Below are 20,536 nucleotides of genomic sequence, written 5' to 3' on the forward strand. Positions count from 1 at the left end.
GTGAAAAAAGTAAATAACAATACCGTAATCAGATACAGCACACAGTACAATTTCTATATGTACATTTCATTAAAATCACACTTTCTGTATTTCTTAATCTCCTCAATCCTTCCTCTGTATTTCTTATATTAATTTTTTACATGATATAGGAGGTTGTAGGTTAAACCAAGTGTATCCGTTTTCTTTATCATATATGAACTACTCGTAATCTTTTTATCAGAACAGCTGTTATAGTTTTCCTGTACACTGTAGAATTATTGTTCGAATAGCTTCAAATGTTTTGTCATACTTCTATTGCATCTTGAAGGATCATTAGTCATAAATATACTACTAAAAACTAATAAAGAGACACACGTAATCCCCTGCATACCACATCGCTCCAATTCGCTCAATCCCTTGCAGGTCTCTCACCTTCTTGCATGTTCAGACCCATTGTCGGTACAGCAGAAACCAATGGCTCATCCTTACTTCTTGGAATTAAGATTTAAGACCGACTTCGAAGGTTATACCTTCGTCCAATTTCTGTTACGTGGGAAAGGTCAGGTCACGCGCAAAGGTTTGGGGATGGTGGTTGAAGTGAAAGTGTGGTTACTTGGAGTAGGGTAGTGATTATTGCAATTATGCAATATATTGCACACTGGAGGATTGCAGGTCTAGATGAGGGAGGGTCATGTTCGTGTATGTAAATGGCTTGCATTAGTCGTACCTGGTTTTTAAGTGCTGTCTTGTTCTCAAGATCGTGGTGTGGCGATCTCTCTCCCATGTGTCTGTGTGTCGTCAGCCGTTAGGATAAACTTTGGGTGGTCATACCATTGCAATTCATAGGATTATAATGCGTGTGTTATGATTATCACAGGTGAGTTATTGAATTACATTGGCAATCTTTGTAGGGTTGGTGTGGAGGGGTTATGATGTCAAGCATTAAGAAGTTATAGACATTACGGTTCTTGGAGTATATATATGGTAAGGGTACTTGATATTTCAGGTGGAGGCATTTGACTTGTGTTGTTTGAGTATACCTTACAATGTCCTTTATTCTGTCACATAGGCAAAAGTTCTTCAGTTTTGATGTGTTGAGTACGTTAGTGTGAGTCAGACATTTGTTCCTGTCTGAATGTGGAGTATTTTGAGGAATCATTGTTGACAAGTTTAATTCTTTCATAGTATTAATGAGACGACATGGACAACTGAAACCCTCATCAAGGCCATCTCATTAACGTTACACACACACACACACACACACACACACACACACACACACACACACACACACACACACACACACACATATATAAAACCTAAACCAAATACCTATTTTTTTTCGACCAGCTCTTAGGTGTGGATGAACAGCTAGGTTGACTGTGGACCGACTGCCGCGCCAACAGCACGGTACCCGACTCCCCTCCAGCATTGCTATCTGCTACCCACGGTTAAACTTACAATCACATCGTCGTGTCATCTAAAGACGATATTCCCCATGATACAGTACGGTATTGTAGGCTTTGTGTCATTGATGAAAACGATACCTGACTGTCCTCGCGGAACAGATCGACGAGCGTCACCCATTTTAGGCTTCGATCCTTCACGCTTGGAGTGGATGAGTCAAAGATAAACAACACGTAGGTTAAACCTTCATAGTTTTAGCCTCTGGGGATCATAAAGAGGGGGTCATTCAAAGTCAATTTTGAGGTAGGTTCTAGAGATTTATTTGGGCTGATTTAAAGGATTATCGACCATGGTATATGACTATAATATTACCGTCAGACGAGGAGACATGGTTGGTGCTCAGCTTAGAAATATGGTCACAATACCTGACGCAGACGCCCTCCTGGCCCCTGTCCTTCGCGGTGGCCTCGCCCTCGAGATGATGTGTCCCCTTTGCCTTCAAGCGTAAGGTTCTGCCTCATATGAGGGTATGTCCAGGAGAAACGTGTGCTGCGATATCATTTAACCTGGGGACTGAGAGTGAGTTTAGGAAAAAAAATGTTGGGAAGCGTTTTATATTGAGGAGCCCACGAGTTTTAACGTCTTAAGACGAGGAAAAGTCAAGTGGACTCTTAAGTGACTCAATTAGGTTAGGTGTTAAGTGTGCTGTTTTCTCTTCCTGTGTGGGTCAGGGTTAAGCTTCACTGGGTACGTGTCCAAAACAGAAAGTTAATTATCTGGTTACAACTTGACTCTTTGACACGATTTGGAAATACGCCTCTGTACTACTACTCATCTCGGGGACTCATTACCCTCATGAATGATGAGGATCACGAGTGTCGTGGAGTATAGGTTCATGAACCAAGTGGGTTTACTCATTTCCTATTCTCTTCGTTGATTCATCAGCAACTGATGGCCGACGTGACTCACTGCTTCGGCAGCTGTCGAGCAACTGTTTTGGTTACCGGTTCCCTGTGAAATTTACAAGCCTGTCGGCTCAAGGCGTCGTACCTGACACTGTCCATGTTGTCCACTGGATGAGATTTCAGTGGCCTCAGTGTCCAGCTTCGTATCAATGCTCGGTACGGCAGTAGACTGTACATGCTCGGTACAGCAGTAGACTGTACATGCTCGGTACAGCAGTAGACTGTACATGCTCGGTACAGCAGTAGACTGTACATGCTCGGTACAGCAGTAGACTGTACATGCTTGGTACAGCAGTAGACTGTACATGCTCGGTACAGCAGTAGACTGTACATGCTCGGTACAGCAGTAGACTGTACATGCTCGGTACAGCAGTAGACTGTACGTGCTCGGTACAGCAGTAGACTGTACATGCTCGGTACAGCAGTAGACTGTACATGCTCGGTACAGCAGTAGACTGTACATGCTCGGTACAGCAGTAGACTGTACATGCTCGGTACAGCAGTAGACTGTACATGCTCGGTACAGCAGTAGACTGTACATGCTCGGTACAGCAGTAGACTGTACATGCTCGGTACAGCAGTAGACTGTACATGCTCGGTACAGCAGTAGACTGTACATGCTCGGTACAGCAGTAGACTGTACATGCTCGGTACAGCAGTAGACTGTACCAAGTATGATATCAATATTTTCTCAATTATGTCCTGAAGAATTAAGTTCTTCTTTTTTTAAGTTCCTTCAGCTATGAGAACTTAGCTCAAAGTCAAGCTCTATCTGTTCGTCACGGGAGATGTGACGTGTCACAGTCAAAGGCTGCGTGGGACGGGCAGGCACAGATGGGGCGTCCTGAACACTTAGGAAGTCCCGAGGGAAATCGCTCATCACAGGGGAAAGAAGACTGACTCTCGTTGCAACACTCTAGTGTATCCAGCTCAGTGGATGTCCCGGTTGGTTGGTGGTTCCTCGGGGCTTAGCCTGAGCTGGGGATGAAGTGTGACATGTTGCGTCCTCAGGCGATGATGATTCCTGCTGCTCCACCCTCAAGCCACGGTGCTCCTGGAGAACAAGCTTTGGGGTGTCCTGTAGAATTACTGTCGTTTTGAGGGTAATGCTCACAAGGGGGAGAAGAAACTCTGAGGGTTTCAGTCTTGAGTCGTTTGCATTGGTGTATGAAAACCATGCGGGGAGTGTGTGTGTGTGTGTGTGTGTGTGTGTGTGTGTGTGAGAGAGAGTTGCCTTTGGCTGTTCGCACTTGAATAACTTGAATGACAATAATAAGATTACCTGTTACAGGTAATAAAGAGGTTCAAATTGGGTGATGTGTCTATTGATTTCGACAGTGGAATCGATTCACGAAGCTTCGAATAAAAGCTTCAGATTTGGTTCGTGTTAAGTTCAAAGTAGATCGGTGGCTGTACTCCACCTGCCACCCATAAGGCAGGTTTAAGGAGAGAAAAGTGTGGAGAGGTGATTACATAGTTGCATAAGCTTTCAATTCATTTCCTTCGGTCACTTTACTTGATTCATCTTTGATTTCTGATCTCGCCAGTGATCTCTCTGGTGGACGGTTGTGTCTCGCAAGTCGCCACCAGAGCCGGTCTCTCACACAGAGACGGGAGGAGATAAGGTTATCACTTGGTTAAGTGAGACGTCTGACTTCCCGCTCAGGTGCTGAGGACCGAGGGACGACGACCTTAACAGTAGTAGTGGCGGATTCATCACGTTATTGACATCAATACGTAGAATGTCGTCAGTTTCTGCTCTTCGTAGGCAAGAATATCTTGTTATCATCATATCCACTCATTCTTCCCTCACACTCTTCCCGAAACTGTTTTCCCTTTTGTCTCCATCGATTCCACACACTCTTCCATCACACACACACTTTATGAACAATTGGCCTTTTCCAGGTGTCGTACACGCGCCCCATCACCACGACAAGTGAGGCCAAGAGAGAGAAAGAGAGACACCCACACACATCCACACCCCCACACCGTGGATGATCATTCCCTCAAGAACGTCCTGGATCAGACGACTGAGCCTGGAGGAGCACCGCCACCCTCCCGGATGTGGTAAGTGTAACTGGTTCGTCTTTTCGTTGTCATTGCGCAGCTACAGCTGACTGACAGGGGTTTTTGATGATGAGGAGTGCAATGATTCTTTTGGTACGACGGAGAGCGACAAGAACGAGAATCATGTCTTAATTACACAGCTTTGGACTTTTAAAGTGACCTCTACGGGCGAAAGAACTGCTTTTGAAAGGTAAGGTTATCATTTTAGCCAAGACCTGGAGAGACACGGTGGAAGGAATGGCCAATTCATATCATGTGTGATTGTATGAGTTTTCGATGGGAATAGAACGGTGATGTATCCAATAGTAATGGAGCTGTTGAGGTTTTCAAAGGCAGTAACACCTCAGGAATGGGTTAAGATGTAGTCAGTGTCTGCTGACGACTGTATGGCAAAAGAGGAATAAGCAAGACCTCAGCTTAGAGGAATGGAGTGTTGTACACTTACTCCCAACCGATGATAAAAGGTTTAGATTCATCAAGTGCGACATGAGAAGACTCGAAGAGGTTATGAAAACCACGTTGGGTCTCGTGTTATGAAAGCCAGCAGGTCTGTAGTGCAAAGCCCTGGGCTAGGAACCATTGCTAGGGTGTCGGGGAGGATTTAGCGCTCTTTAGATGATTCAAGTAGACGTAGCTGATAAACTATAATAGATTTCAAGCTAGTGCTTGAGGTGCGAACAGTGGGATAGTGGATGGATGGGGACGATGGATCATCTGTATCTTCTTGACCTCGGTTTATACATCCGTTTCCAAGGTAATAGAATAACGCTTGAGGACAAGGAGTTGTTGATTAGGTTAGAGAGGAGGTTGCAAACTCGAGAACATGTATTCCAAAGAAGGAGAGGTTGTAGGATACCATCAGGTCCTGAGCCTCTGTTTGGGTCTAGCCTACCAAGACCAGAATATACTGAGTATAGCTTACGTGGTTGTACGGGATGGACGGATATAGTATAAGTATTAGATCAAGGATTGTATTCTGGGCTCACACAGACCCACAGACACAGAAAGACAGACAGATAGACAGACACAGACAGACTCACACACACTTGAAGTGTGCTAAGCGGAGGACACACATGGCCACCAACACCACCTTATATTGCTTGAGATGTCGCATGATAGACAGACTGACAGACAGACACAGACAGACACACACACACTTGAAGTGTGCTAAGCGGAGAAGACACATAGCCACCATCACTACCTTATATTGCTTGAGATGTCGCATCCAGTGGACGTGGGAGATGAAGAGCTGCGGAGATCAGAAATACAAATGTCTGACTTCTCGAGGACGTGTGTCTGGTGAACTGCAAATTCGAGGGAAAGGATTTGGGTGGTGAAGACTTTGGGAGGGGGAGGGGCTGTTGGAGGATGCTTGGGAGTGTTGTGAAGATAAAGATAGATAGAGAGAAGAGAATGTAGAGGAGGGTGCCTGTGTTCCAGTGTTGTTTATTCTTTTCATTCATAATTATCACCAAGACCGTTTTCTATGAGTCCTAGTGTTACACCAGCAAAAGGAGATGAAATCTTAGTATTGTTTAAGCTTGAGAAGTATTTTGAGATCGTCATCCCTCAAGATAACCTGACAAGACACTTAGAGCTGTTTCCTGTGGGGCGGGGTGGCGCCGAGAATGGATGAAGGCAAGAGAGTATGAATATGTATATGTGTATATATGTATATGTCTGTGTATGTATATGTATATGTTTATATGTATATGTATGTATATGTATGTATATGTGTATATGTATATATATGTATATGTATGTATATGTACAACGTATATGGGCGTGTATGTATATATGTGTGTATATGAATGAATGGATATTTCTTCGTCTCTTTCCTGGCGCTCCTGTGTTTCGATGGGATTGAGTTAGAGATGCTTTACTGGCGTCCTCCTGGGCATCTTCGTGGTCAAGGCGCGAGAGGGTTCCTCCTTAAAGACTGTCTTCTTCACTCAGTCGTTCGCGCATGTTTGGGGTAATCCGAGTCGGGTTGGTTGCTCTGACGCTGGTCGTTCCTTCACCAGTCCCGCCCCAGGCCGTCACTCTACATGCCACCCACAGGCCAGTGTCTGGCTTGGGTTATTGTGATTATCATTATTATCATTATTATTATCATTATCATTATCATTATTATTATTATTATTATTATTATTATTATTATTATTATTATTATTATTATTATTATTGTTATTATTAGTATTGTTATTATAATTATTATCATTATTATTATTATTATCATTATCATTATTGTTATTATTATTTTTGATAAATTAGTTATTCTAGAGAAGTTATCATTGATTTTGATATCATTATTATTATCATTTTCATTATTATTATTATTATTATTATTATTATTATTATTATTATTATTATTATTATTATTATTATTATCATCATTACCATTATTAATGAATTAGTTATTCAAGACAAGCGGTGACAACTCGCCTCCCAGTCAGCTCCAAATGAAGCAGAGTGTAGGAGGCGCACCACACACACACACACACACACACACACACACACACACACACACACACACACACACACCCGTGACAACTGAACACACCAGCGGCATCACCTCGCCTCAGCCTCACATCAACCCCGCAAGATTAGCAAGATAAACGAGACATTCCCCACGATCAACATGAGGAGGTGGACGTTTCGAAGACTCTCGAGGACTTGTTCGAGGATGACCTTGACCTCAGGTCAAGTGCGAGCCAATAGGAGGAGGAGGATGATGACCTCACCCCCCCGAGGGAGGTGACAGATCTGGCGGGAGACAGACGAGGAGATGACTTGGTCAGAACCCGGGAGTGAGTGACCCAGGTCAAGGACAAGGGATGTGTCCCTCGAGGTGTTTCAAGGTTTACATGAGTATGACGTCTGACGTAACAGGACTTGGGCCTTGAGATGACCTCTCGACGACCTCTGGGACGACCACTCGTTGTATACAAACGACTCGGTGGCGACCGAAGAGGTCAATTTGCCTGACCCAATACCGACCCAAGTTGAATTGGGGTGGTTGCTAGGGTCAGTAGATGAAGGAAATGGACGTGGTGAACAATGTTGTGGGGGTTCGAAGGCGTGCGTGTTCATCCACCCACATCCGTACAGTCAGTCACACAACCCTCCACATCCACAAGGTCATCCACTCAACCATCCACATCCACACGGTCATGAACAGAACCCTCCACACCCACGTGGTCATCCACTTAACCATACCACATCAACATGGTCATCCATACGACCGTCCACATCCATGACAATCATGTCACGCCACAGTCACAGTCATCCTCATCCATACAGTCACTTCTTCATCCAATGAGAGGTGTTCATACACCCTCACACTCATCCACATCCATCCAGACATCCATACATTCAACCATAGATTTGTCTGTGAGCTCATGCGCATCCACACGACTACTCACCATCACAAAACACATCCACAGTGCCGTACGTTTGCATCCATCTTCATCCACACGTTCCCCAGCATATTCATCCACATCCATTCAAGCCACTCACACAATCCACTTACCCCTCCTTTGCCCACAGAACAGTGTGCAACACCTAATACCACGCAGACAGCGTCATCCACACCCACACCTTCGCTACGACATACCTCCTTCCCTCCCACAGTCACTCCCGCCCACACAACCACCCACGCCACGTAGGCATTAACATCCACGCGTCCTCCACATCAGCACAGCCAACCACAACCCCCACACACACCCTCCTTATCCTCCCACACATACATCCTACAGCCATGCAGCTCCACATCTTCCCTCAGCACCCACACCTCAGCCACATCCTCCACATCCATTACCCACACATCCACGCTCACCAAACAAGAGTGGGCCTTTCAAGAGGCCGCACCAACACCCACGCTGCCTTGGTGCCCACCACAGCCACAGAACCTCCTCTAGGGCCCTTAGAACCCCACACCACAGCCACAGAACCTCCTGTAGGGCCCTTAGAACCCCACACCACAGCCACAGAACCTCCTGTAGGGCCCTTAGAACCCCACACCACAGCCACAGAACCTCCTGTAGGGCCCTTAGAACCCCACACCACAGCCACAGAACCTCCTGTAGGGCCCTTAGAACCCCACACCACAGCCACAGAACCTCCTGTAGGGCCCTTAGAACCCCACACCACAGCCACAGAACCTCCTGTAGGGCCCTTAGAACCCCACACCACAGCCACAGAACCTCCTGTAGGGCCCTTAGAACCCCACACCACAGCCACAGAACCTCCTGTAGGGCCCTTAGAACCCCACACCACAGCCACAGAACCTCCTGTAGGGCCCTTAGAACCCCACACCACAGCCACAGAACCTCCTGTAGGGCCCTTAGAACCCCACACCACAGCCACATCTTCCCTCCGCACCCACACCACAGCCACAGAACCCCACACCACAGCCACAGAACCCCAACAGTCACAGAACCCCACACCACAGCCACAGAACCCCACACCACAGCCACAGAACCCCACACCACAGCCACAGAACCCCACACCACAGCCACAGAACCCCACACCACAGCCACAGAACCCCACACCACAGCCACAGAACCCCACACCACAGCCACAGAACCCCACACCACAGCCACAGAACCTCCTGTAGGGCCCTTAGAACCCCACACCACAGCCACAGAACCTCAACAGCCACAGAACCTCCTGTAGGGCCCTTAGAACCCCACACCACAGCCACATCTTCCCTCCGCACCCACACCACAGCCACAGAACCCCACACCACAGCCACAGAACCCCACACCACAGCCACAGAACCCCACACCACAGCCACAGAACCCCACACCACAGCCACAGAACCCCACACCACAGCCACAGAACCCCACACCACAGCCACAGAACCTCCTGTAGGGCCCTTAGAACCCCACACCACAGCCACAGAACCTCCTGTAGGGCCCTTAGAACCCCACACCACAGCCACAGAACCCCACACCACAGCCACAGAACCTCCTGTAGGGCCCTTAGAACCCCACACCACAGCCACAGAACCTCCTGTAGGGCCCTTAGAACCCCACACCACAGCCACAGAACCTCCTGTAGGGCCCTTAGAACCCCACACCACAGCCACAGAACCTCCTGTAGGGCCCTTAGAACCCCACACCACAGCCACAGAACCTCCTGTAGGGCCCTTAGAACCCCACACCACAGCCACAGAACCTCCTGTAGGGCCCTTAGAACCCCACACCACAGCCACAGAACCTCCTGTAGGGCCCTTAGAACCCCACACCACAGCCACAGAACCTCCTGTAGGGCCCTTAGAACCCCACACCACAGCCACAGAACCTCCTGTAGGGCCCTTAGAACCCCACACCACAGCCACAGAACCTCCTGTAGGGCCCTTAGAACCCCACACCACAGCCACAGAACCCCACACCACAGCCACAGAACCTCCTGTAGGGCCCTTAGAACCCCACACCACAGCCACAGAACCTCCTGTAGGGCCCTTAGAACCCCACACCACAGCCACAGAACCTCCTGTAGGGCCCTTAGAACCCCACACCACAGCCACAGAACCTCCTGTAGGGCCCTTAGAACCCCACACCACAGCCACAGAACCTCCTGTAGGGCCCTTAGAACCCCACACCACAGCCACAGAACCTCCTGTAGGGCCCTTAGAACCCCACACCACAGCCACAGAACCTCCTGTAGGGCCCTTAGAACCCCACACCACAGCCACAGAACCCCACACCACAGCCACAGAACCCCACACCACAGCCACAGAACCCCACACCACAGCCACAGAACCCCACACCACAGCCACAGAACCCCACACCACAGCCACAGAACCCCACACCACAGCCACAGAACCTCCTGTAGGGCCCTTAGAACCCCACACCACAGCCACAGAACCTCCTGTAGGGCCCTTAGAACCCCACACCACAGCCACAGAACCTCCTGTAGGGCCCTTAGAACCCCACACCACAGCCACAGAACCTCCTGTAGGGCCCTTAGAACCCCACACCACAGCCACAGAACCTCCTGTAGGGCCCTTAGAACCCCACACCACAGCCACAGAACCTCCTCTAGGGCCCTTAGAACCCCACACCACAGCCACAGAACCCCACACCACAGCCACAGAACCTCCTGTAGGGCCCTTAGAACCCCACACCACAGCCACAGAACCTCCTGTAGGGCCCTTAGAACCCCACACCACAGCCACAGAACCTCCTGTAGGGCCCTTAGAACCCCACACCACAGCCACAGAACCTCCTGTAGGGCCCTTAGAACCCCACACCACAGCCACAGAACCTCCTGTAGGGCCCTTAGAACCCCACACCACAGCCACAGAACCTCCTGTAGGGCCCTTAGAACCCCACACCACAGCCACAGAACCTCAACAGCCACAGAACCTCCTGTAGGGCCCTTAGAACCCCACACCACAGCCACAGAACCTCCTGTAGGGCCCTTAGAACCCCACACCACAGCCACAGAACCTCCTGTAGGGCCCTTAGAACCCCACACCACAGCCACAGAACCTCCTGTAGGGCCCTTAGAACCCCACACCACAGCCACAGAACCTCCTGTAGGGCCCTTAGAACCCCACACCACAGCCACAGAACCTCCTGTAGGGCCCTTAGAACCCCACACCACAGCCACAGAACCTCCTGTAGGGCCCTTAGAACCCCACACCACAGCCACAGAACCTCCTGTAGGGCCCTTAGAACCCCACACCACAGCCACAGAACCTCCTGTAGGGCCCTTAGAACCCCACACCACAGCCACAGAACCTCCTGTAGGGCCCTTAGAACCCCACACCACAGCCACAGAACCTCCTGTAGGGCCCTTAGAACCCCACACCACAGCCACAGAACCTCCTGTAGGGCCCTTAGAACCCCACACCACAGCCACAGAACCTCCTGTAGGGCCCTTAGAACCCCACACCACAGCCACAGAACCTCAACAGCCACAGAACCTCCTGTAGGGCCCTTAGAACCCCACACCACAGCCACAGAACCTCCTGTAGGGCCCTTAGAACCCCACACCACAGCCACAGAACCTCCTGTAGGGCCCTTAGAACCCCACACCACAGCCACAGAACCTCCTGTAGGGCCCTTAGAACCCCACACCACAGCCACAGAACCTCCTGTAGGGCCCTTAGAACCCCACACCACAGCCACAGAACCTCCTGTAGGGCCCTTAGAACCCCACACCACAGCCACAGAACCTCCTGTAGGGCCCTTAGAACCCCACACCACAGCCACAGAACCTCCTGTAGGGCCCTTAGAACCCCACACCACAGCCACAGAACCTCCTGTAGGGCCCTTAGAACCCCACACCACAGCCACAGAACCCCACACCACAGCCACAGAACCTCCTGTAGGGCCCTTAGAACCCCACACCACAGCCACAGAACCTCCTGTAGGGCCCTTAGAACCCCACACCACAGCCACAGAACCTCCTGTAGGGCCCTTAGAACCCCACACCACAGCCACAGAACCTCCTGTAGGGCCCTTAGAACCCCACACCACAGCCACAGAACCTCCTGTAGGGCCCTTAGAACCCCACACCACAGCCACAGAACCCCACACCACAGCCACAGAACCTCCTGTAGGGCCCTTAGAACCCCACACCACAGCCACAGACCTGGAAACATCATCTCTTGACGCAGGGTTGCCTATATCGACATAGAACAAGCGATACTTCCAGCAACGAAGCTGTTAACTCGAAGTATCGCGTCGGTCCCGTAACTCTTGTCCACCTGCAGACTGCAGTTCTGGGGGACGCCCGTGTTGTATAGACCACTACGATCTATAGTACAGGGTCGGCAGGTGGTTGTATATAAGAGCCAGAGAGCCTTGCGCGCGCCTAAACACAGTGGGAGGAACCCATGCCTAGCAACGCCCGGCTGAGTTGAGCATGGCTCGTCTCAACACAGTGGGAGACCCCATGCCTAGCAACGCCCAGCTGAGATAAGCCTGGCTCATCTCGATGTGTTAGGGCAGATATACATAGCTGGAGGTAGGGCAGGTATACATAGCTGGGGAGGTGAATCTATACATCATGGGTGACGAGTTTTGCCCTGAGGAGCACAAGACACAGTACAGTCGTCAGTGTATTTTTCGCCTTGTATCGCAGAAAGGTTCCACGGTCAACTGTACCGAGTCCTTTACCTGCATGGTAAGACACAGTAGGATTACCAACACACACACACACACACACACAACACACACACACACACACACACACACACACACACACACACACACACACACACACCTCGACCGTAAACATGAGCGTCGAACATCTTCAGGCCTGGGTCCGGGACGTGAGGGAGTGGACTCGTGTGAATCCTTGAGTTCATTCGTGTATCCGTCTGGTGAGGCCTCGCTGTGCCACTTGTCAGGTGTTAGTGGCTGAGGGGAAAGACGTTGCCCTCAAGGATACATATCACACGCTGTCATGGAGTTTGATCTATTGTTAGTTTTAGGATGGACCTTTGAAAACCTCATTTATCAACTTTCTTTGTTAGAGTTGGTGTATATATATATATATATATATATATATATATATATATATATATATATATATATATATATATATATATATATAGATAGATAGATCAGATCAGATAGATGAGATAGATAGATAGATAGATAGATCAGATAGATGAGATAGATAGATAGAAAGGTAGATAGATATATAGATAGACAGGTAGATAGATAGATCAAACCGATAAAGAGATAGTTAAATATATATATATATATATAGTTATATATATATATATATATATATATATATATATATATATATATATATATATATATATATATATATATATATATAGATAGATAGATAGATAGACAGATACAGATGTCTTTCATTGTTGATGTTTCTACTGGTGCTATATGCAGCTACTGCCGTCCTAGTTGTTTCTACTGGTGCTGTATGCAGCTACTGCCGTCCTAGTTGTTTCTACTGGTGCTGTATGCAGCTACTGCCGTCCTAGTTGCTGAAGCTGTTGTACTTGTGGTTATTTCTGGTGTTGCTCAAGCTGCTGCTGCTGCTGTTGTTGTATCTGCTGCTGGTGACCCTGTCTGCTGTTCTCAGCTGCTGTTACCACTACCGTGAATATCACCGATGGTAACACTGCTGCTGTTCTCAGCTACTGTTGCCACTGCCATGAATATCACTGATGGTAACACTGCTGCTGTTCTCAGCTGCTGTTGCCAATGCCATAAGACTCACCGTTGGCAACGCTGCTGCCGTTCTCAGCTGCGGTTGAGACTGCCATGAATATCACCGTTGGCAACGCTGCTGCCGTTCTCAGCTGCGGTTGCGACTGCCATGAATATCACCGTTGGCAACGCTGCTGCTGTTCTCAGTTACTGTTGCCACTGCCATGAATATCACCGTTGGCAACGCTGCTGCTGTTCTCAGTTACTGTTGCCACTGCCATGAATATCACCGTTGGCAACGCTGCTGCTGTTCGCAGCTGCTGTGTCCACCGCTGCACGTATCGTCGTTCGTAAACCCCCGCTGCTGTTCCAACTGCTGTTGCCTCGTGACCCTGTTACTAAGACGACCACAGCTACTGCAGCTTCCTCCTCTGTTTCTAACGCTGCTCACAAAGCTGGTCGACTGCTGCTGTGGAGAGCGGTCCAGCTGCACTTCAAAAGGAAAACACAGTTCCCCTCGCAGCTGCAGGGCTTGCAACATCCCCTCTCCCTCCCCCTAACCCCCCCCCCCCATGTGACTCCGATCAGAGAATAAACATATTAGCGATTAATTGAATTCTTTTTTTCTTCTTCTTTCAAGTCGGTCTCGCGTTACCCTTATTGGGAACTAGTTCAGGGTCGTTAAGAGCAGGGTAGTCATTAGACCTGGGTATACACAACCTGAGGGTGTCGGGCAGTGTGAAGTGTCGAGATTGGGGGTTCGAACCGATGCCGTCAAAACGGGAGTAGGTTACGCTCATGTAGGGTGTCTCGACGTCTTGTGTGTGTGTGTGTGTGTGTGTGTGTGTGTGTGTGTGTGTGTGTTTGTTTTTCTTCTTCTTAGATTGACGGAGTCTTGTGAGCTTGGTTAGGGCCCGTCCCCCCTTCCAGGAGGTAGCTGGGTACTTTGGAGACACCAGAGCTGGAACTGGACTTTAGACTTAGAGAGAGAGAGAGAGAGAGAGAGAGAGAGAGAGAGAGAGAGAGAGAGAGAGAGAGAGAGAGAGAGAGAACCTCTCACCTGTTTCTCTTTCTGCGTCACATGAAAAAAAAAAATTGGATACATACCTCCTTTCCCCTTGTTTAAAATACCCTAGAAAACGGAAGGTGGTAATCTACATTACTGCCCATTGACGTCAGATGTTTCTCGCAGGCTTGAGCCGCCCTTACTTAGTGGAGGAGGAGGAGGAGGAGGAAGAGGAGGAGGAGGAGGAGGAGGAGGAGGAGGAGGAGGAGGAAGAGGAGGAGGAGGAACAGAAGGAGGAGGAGGAGGAAGAGGAGGAGGAGGGGGTGTGTTCCTCTTTTTTCTTGCCGTCTCATTCTTCGTGAGGAGAGGAGCTGTCGAGCTGGTGCTAGTGAGGGAAGAATGAGGAGTAGCCACCCCCACACCCCCACACCCTCATCCCCACACCACCCCTCCCCCACACCACCCTTCCCACACCCCCACCCCCACCCCCACACCCCCACACCCCCACCCCCAAGCCCACCCCCCACCCACACACCACCCCTCCCCCCACCCCCACCACCACCCCACCCCACCCCCACACCACCACACCCCCACCCCCACACCCCCACACCCCCACCCCACACACCCCCACCCTCACGCCCACCCCCACACCCCCACCCACACACCACCCCTCCCCCCACCCCCACACCCCCACACCCACACCCCACACCCCCCATCTCAACGCAGGTAACGTTACATGAGTGAGTATTAAGGACGGTTGAACGAATAGATTAGGATCATGGGTTCCTACAGGGGTTGAAAGGGAACAGTCTGAAATATGAAAGAAAGAGAGAAAAAAAGACGAAGGAATATGAAAAATGATTCACCTTTGAGTGTTTCGCGTCTGTCTGTTGCACCTCTTTGGTGCTTCGTCTGTGGGTTCGAATCCCTTCTTTGGTGCTTCGTCTGTGGGTTCGAATCCCCTTCTTTGCCCCTAAGGGTTCGAATCCCCTTTCTCTGCCCTTTCGCGTCATGAGAAGGTAGGGGAAAAAAAGTACGAGGATATATATATATATATATATATATATATATATATATATATATATATATATATATATATATATATATATTCTAGGATGTGTGGAAGGCAAAATATACAGGAGTCGCGGAGGAATACAAAATTATGACCTTAACTGGTTATGACCTTAACCGGTAGAGGAGTTCAGGATGGCGACTCTCTTAACTCAGCTTAACTCAGTTAACCTAACGCAAGTGACCTTATGATAAGAACACAACCTTGACACTATGGCCTGCATATTTACGGGTTGCCTGCCCGACAAAGCTAGTTACGGCCCCGAGGGCTGGAGGGGAGGGGGAAGGGAGGGAGGGAAGTGTGGAGGGAGGGGGAGGAGGAGGAGGGGGGATGGGGAGGAGAAACGGGAAGGAGGAGGAGGAGGAGGAGGTAGAAGAAAAAGAGGAGGAGGAGGAGGAAGAGGGGAAGGAGGGAGAGGAAGAGGAAGAAGAGGAGGAGGGAGAAGAGGAGGAGGAGGAAGAGGTGGAGGAAGAGGAGAAGGAGGTAAAGGAGGAAAAGAAGGAGAAGGAGGAGGAGGAGGAGGAGGAAGCGGAGGAAGACGAGGAGGAGTAGAATGGAGGGAAAAAAATGTGAAGATGGTTGGGGGGGGCGGGGTGAGAAGGGACAGGGATAGGGTGGGGGAGTAAAGGTAAATAAGGAGAGAGAGAGAGAGAGAGAGAGAGAGAGAGAGAGAGAGAGAGAGAGAGAGAGAGAGAGAGAGAGAGAGGTGTTTAAGGACAGCACAATATCATTGCCAGCTCAGGATCCACCACCACCACCAGCAGGAGAGAGAGAGAGGGGTGTGTTCCACTGCCCTCCCTCCTGACGGGGGACGTCGCTCGGAACAAAGGGCAGCATCGCTCGGACGGTGGTGTGGGTGGGGCGGAGGTAGTGGTGCTTGAGAGAGCGGATGACAGCGCCCCGACGGTGATGGCTGACGCTACCTTGTATATATGTGGCTGACACTGGATGCCGCTATGCCCTTGCAATGGCCTTTGGCACCGCCAAAAGGAGCTTAAAATTAAACCTCAAATTTCACCCCCTTTATTTTTGGATGCCGCCACGCCACTCTATTGGTCTTTGGCATCCTCAAAGGGGCTATCACGACAGTGAGTGGCACTGCTCGGGGATGGAAGGAGGAGAGTGGAAGACACTGCTTAAGAGTGAGTAGGATGCATGTGCTAGTGAGTAGGCAGTTCGGTTGAGGTGAAGCACTGGTCTGGAAGTGCCCCTGGATATGGTCTGAAATGGCTCTCGTATCTCTACATCTCTGCCAGACTCATTTTCTCCTTCATCCCCTCATCTCCTTGTCCGACTCATTCATTCTCCTCCCTCATCCCTTAACCATCCAGTTCAAAAAAGGAGGTGGTAAGCTCCAGTTTTCAAAAGATGAGTGGTCATTTTCGAGTGATGCGCACCCCCTGCCTCAGAGACAAATGAAGGAGGGGGTTAGCTTGTCATGGTGGGAATCAACTGTGCTTGAGCGGCTCATGGAGCTAATTTCGATGTTTTGTGTACAGCAAGAGTCAAGCTGAAGGTTGTACACATCTTGTGATGGAGTTACACCTTCTTTTCCTTTTTACCGCTGGCGGGTCAGCGATGTAACGTGTGATTAGTACATGGGAGTACGTAAAGAAGGACTGATAATACAGGAGACCTTATCTACCAATGATCGAGGTTATCTGCTCTCTGAACCAGACTGGTGGAGAAGAAGAAAGAGGATGGTGAAGCAGGAGCGGCATTGCTCTGGTTATGGATGGGAGTTGTCCGGCTGGGTGTTGTTCGTAGGGCCAGGATGGAGTGTGGCACAACTCGGGTGGTGTGTAAGGCTTACGTAGATGGCATGTGCATGTGTGTGTGTGTGTGTGTGTGTGTGTGTGTGTGTGTGTGTGTGTGTCACACATTGCTCCAGTCATACTAACACCTCTCTGGTGATGCACGTCACTGCCCGGATGGCTTGTGGCGATGATCAGGTCGTTTTTCTGGGCACTGCTCGAGCGGCGGTATGGCACGGCCTAGATTGTGAGTGGCGCAAGCAGGATGCTCTGTAGCACTTTACAGATCGGGTGGGTGGTATTAATCGCATTGTGTTTGGGATGGCTTGCTTAGGCGGGGGGGTCGCCTCACGGCACTGCATGCGTCAGCGGTGCGTGGCAGCACTGGTCATGACGGTGCGTGGCACTGCTCAGTGCGTGGTTTAGTAGGCGTGGGTGTTCGGGAACACGCCTCAAGTGCTTGTTGGCACAGCACTGTTTCTTGGGTAATGGTCGCCGCATTATGAGTTGTGGGTGTTGAATTGCCCTGGCCGAGATGTGGGCGGCATTGCTTGAGCAAGCCCTGGCGGCGTTGGGGTCTTGTGTGTATATACAGTGGGTGACACTGAATATGGCCTGCATTACGAGGGTGGTAGGTGGTATCTGGCAGCGATGAAGGTGGTGGATAGCCGGTATGATTGGTCAGAAGGTGTCAGACTGTGGGTGGTTGATGGGGGAAATGCTTTGGGATGGATTGGCTGCTGGTGCAGTTCATTTAGTGGGTCGGAGTGATTAGGGTGTGGGTGGCACTCCAATGGTTAGCGCTATTCGGAGTGTTGGTAATGAGGGGTAGTATTAGAGAGGTGATTGATGGATATAACATGTCTTTTAATGAGTGAGGGAGTGAGGGAAGGAGAGAGTGAGGCAGATTGTGGCATTCTGTGGCAAGAGGAACGTCTTTGGAAGGGGCTCATGGTTGGCAGCGGTCGTGGTGGTGTGGGTAGGTGGTGGTGTGGATGTGGCACCTCGCCGTTGACAGAACTCATCATCATCGTGTTGTCATACAGGCTCTCATGACCCATATTTCTCGGTGCTCTCGACCTTGCGCGGTCGAGGTTATCCCTCAATGGAAGGAGTGACGAAGAATATTCCAGTGGGAGGGTTAGGGGAGAGAGAGAGAGAGAGAGAGAGAGAGAGAGAGAGAGAGAGAGAGAGAGAGAGAGAGAGAGAGGGAAGGAGGGAGGGAGGGACGCGCAGCCTTGCTCTCCTGGTTCTTCTATGGGAGTGTTAGCCTCAGGGATCTGTAGAGGCAAAGGGAGGTTGAGGAAGGGTAAGGGCAGAAAATATCCATTAAGAGGAGAGGATTTTCAACTTGGGGGAGAGTCTCTTGTGTTGAATCTGATGGCAGTAGTGATTATATTTGTGTCAATATGTCTTCCTGACGGAGAACCAGGGGTCAAAAACTATAAGGGCCAGGGAAGGATCGGTGGGTTATCGTTAGCAGAGATATAAGCCATGGGGACGATGTAATGATCCTCCTAATTAAGCCATTATGTGACTTGGGTCGTTAGTAACAAGATCGTTAAGGGTAATAGGATAGCTGTACCCAGCAGGACCCAAGCCTTACTTCTGTGGTCTAGTTTTGTTCACTTTGCTCCACAATGGTGATGAAATCCCTCGAAAACATACAGAGAGGGATGTCGAAACTAATGTCAGGTATTAGGCATCTCTCGTACGATGTGAGATTAAGAAAACCATAGTTACAATTTCCCTAAGAGGCCCGGAGTGTGTGTGTGTGTGTGTGTGTGTGTGTGTGTGTGTGTGTGTGTGTGTGTGTGTGTGTGTGTGTGGGGAGGGGGTGGGGGGTAGATTCGGACAGAGGAATACATATGAGAAATAGGGACGGAGATGGAGTACATGATTTCAAGCCCGGTTTTATTACCCACAGGAGAGAAAACGAAACATTGGAATCGTTAGAGAAGTTTAGGTTCGCTAAAGAAGTAACGGAGTGGGAGACGAAAGGAAAAAGGTGCCATGGGAGGTATAGACGCCATAAAATACATAATTCATAATGGCTGGTTGTACGTAGGATCTGCCTCGAATGTGTCCACATTAGGCCGTCTACCGGTTCCTATATTCCTCTGTTTAATGGCGTTCATATTTCTGGATCGTCTCATTTCCCATACCAGTATCAAACCACAGGTTTTCTGACCATATAGGTTGTAGATCTATGGCTTATGATCACCCATTTGGAGAGTCCAGTTACATTTATGAGACAAGTCATCTACGGTATTGAATCGCAAGATCCGAAGGTGAAATAAGAGAGAGTCGATTTGAAGAGGATCGAACCCTCCGCAAAGCATGTCATCGGTATTGAATCGCAAGATCCGAAGGTGAAATAAGAGAGAGTCGAATTGAAGAGGATCGAACCCTCCACAAAGTCTAGTCATTTATACGAGAAACGTGATGATATATAAAAAAACTGAATCTATGAATAAATGGAAGGAAAGAAAACGTGGCAGAAAAGAAAATGAAAACGTGAGTGATTGAGATTGATGCCAGGGTCAGGTAGCAGCTGTCAGCGTGGAGCATTGTACCCTGTGCACGTATGTTGCTTGTACCCACCCTATGCTTGTAAACTACCCCCCCTTCACAAGCAACATTGTACCCTACACGTGTGCTCTAAAGGTCTTGGTATGGTAGAGGACTCGCACGCTCTCTTCACAGGACGGTATTTGTCACGTCGGAACCAAGAACCAGATCTTGTGTTTGACGGGGTTTTATAACCTCCAGTCTAATCTTCGTGTTATGAGGACATTCTACGTTTATTGTATCTTGAGTCGACGAGGGAATAGGGTGCCAGTGTGTGTGTGTGTGTGTGTGTGTGTGTGTGTGTAGGGAGAGGGAGGGAAGGAGTGTTAGGCATCATGTGTGTGTGTGACCACTTCCCTGGCGCGTCTAAGGACTAGGACGGATAGGATATGATCGCCTTATGTAGACTGTCTCATGATGACGCCTCTCTGGTATATTTCTCCTCGAGATGTCCTCTCCTCTGTTCTTCCTGTCTGTGATTTCCCCCGTCTCTTAGATGTATTTCTGTCTCTCTCCCTCATCCAGTGATCCCTACCTGTGATATATACCTTTACATGTGGGTTAATTAGTATCTG

The 20,536-nt window shown here is 49.4% G+C and overlaps 1 protein-coding gene across 1 annotated transcript in view; it reads left to right on the forward strand.

The window, feature by feature from the left end:
• Window positions 1-20,536, forward strand: part of LOC139755100 (uncharacterized) — a 485,699-nt gene that overhangs the window by 40,783 nt on the left and 424,380 nt on the right. Inside the window, exon 2 of the mRNA XM_071673222.1 lies at window positions 4,257-4,418. The gene's annotated coding sequence lies outside the window, so the exon portion shown is untranslated. The remainder of the gene's footprint in view (window positions 1-4,256; window positions 4,419-20,536) is intronic.

This window comes from Panulirus ornatus, chromosome 18 (assembly GCF_036320965.1).
Source record: "Panulirus ornatus isolate Po-2019 chromosome 18, ASM3632096v1, whole genome shotgun sequence".
NCBI lineage: Eukaryota > Metazoa > Arthropoda > Malacostraca > Decapoda > Palinuridae > Panulirus > Panulirus ornatus.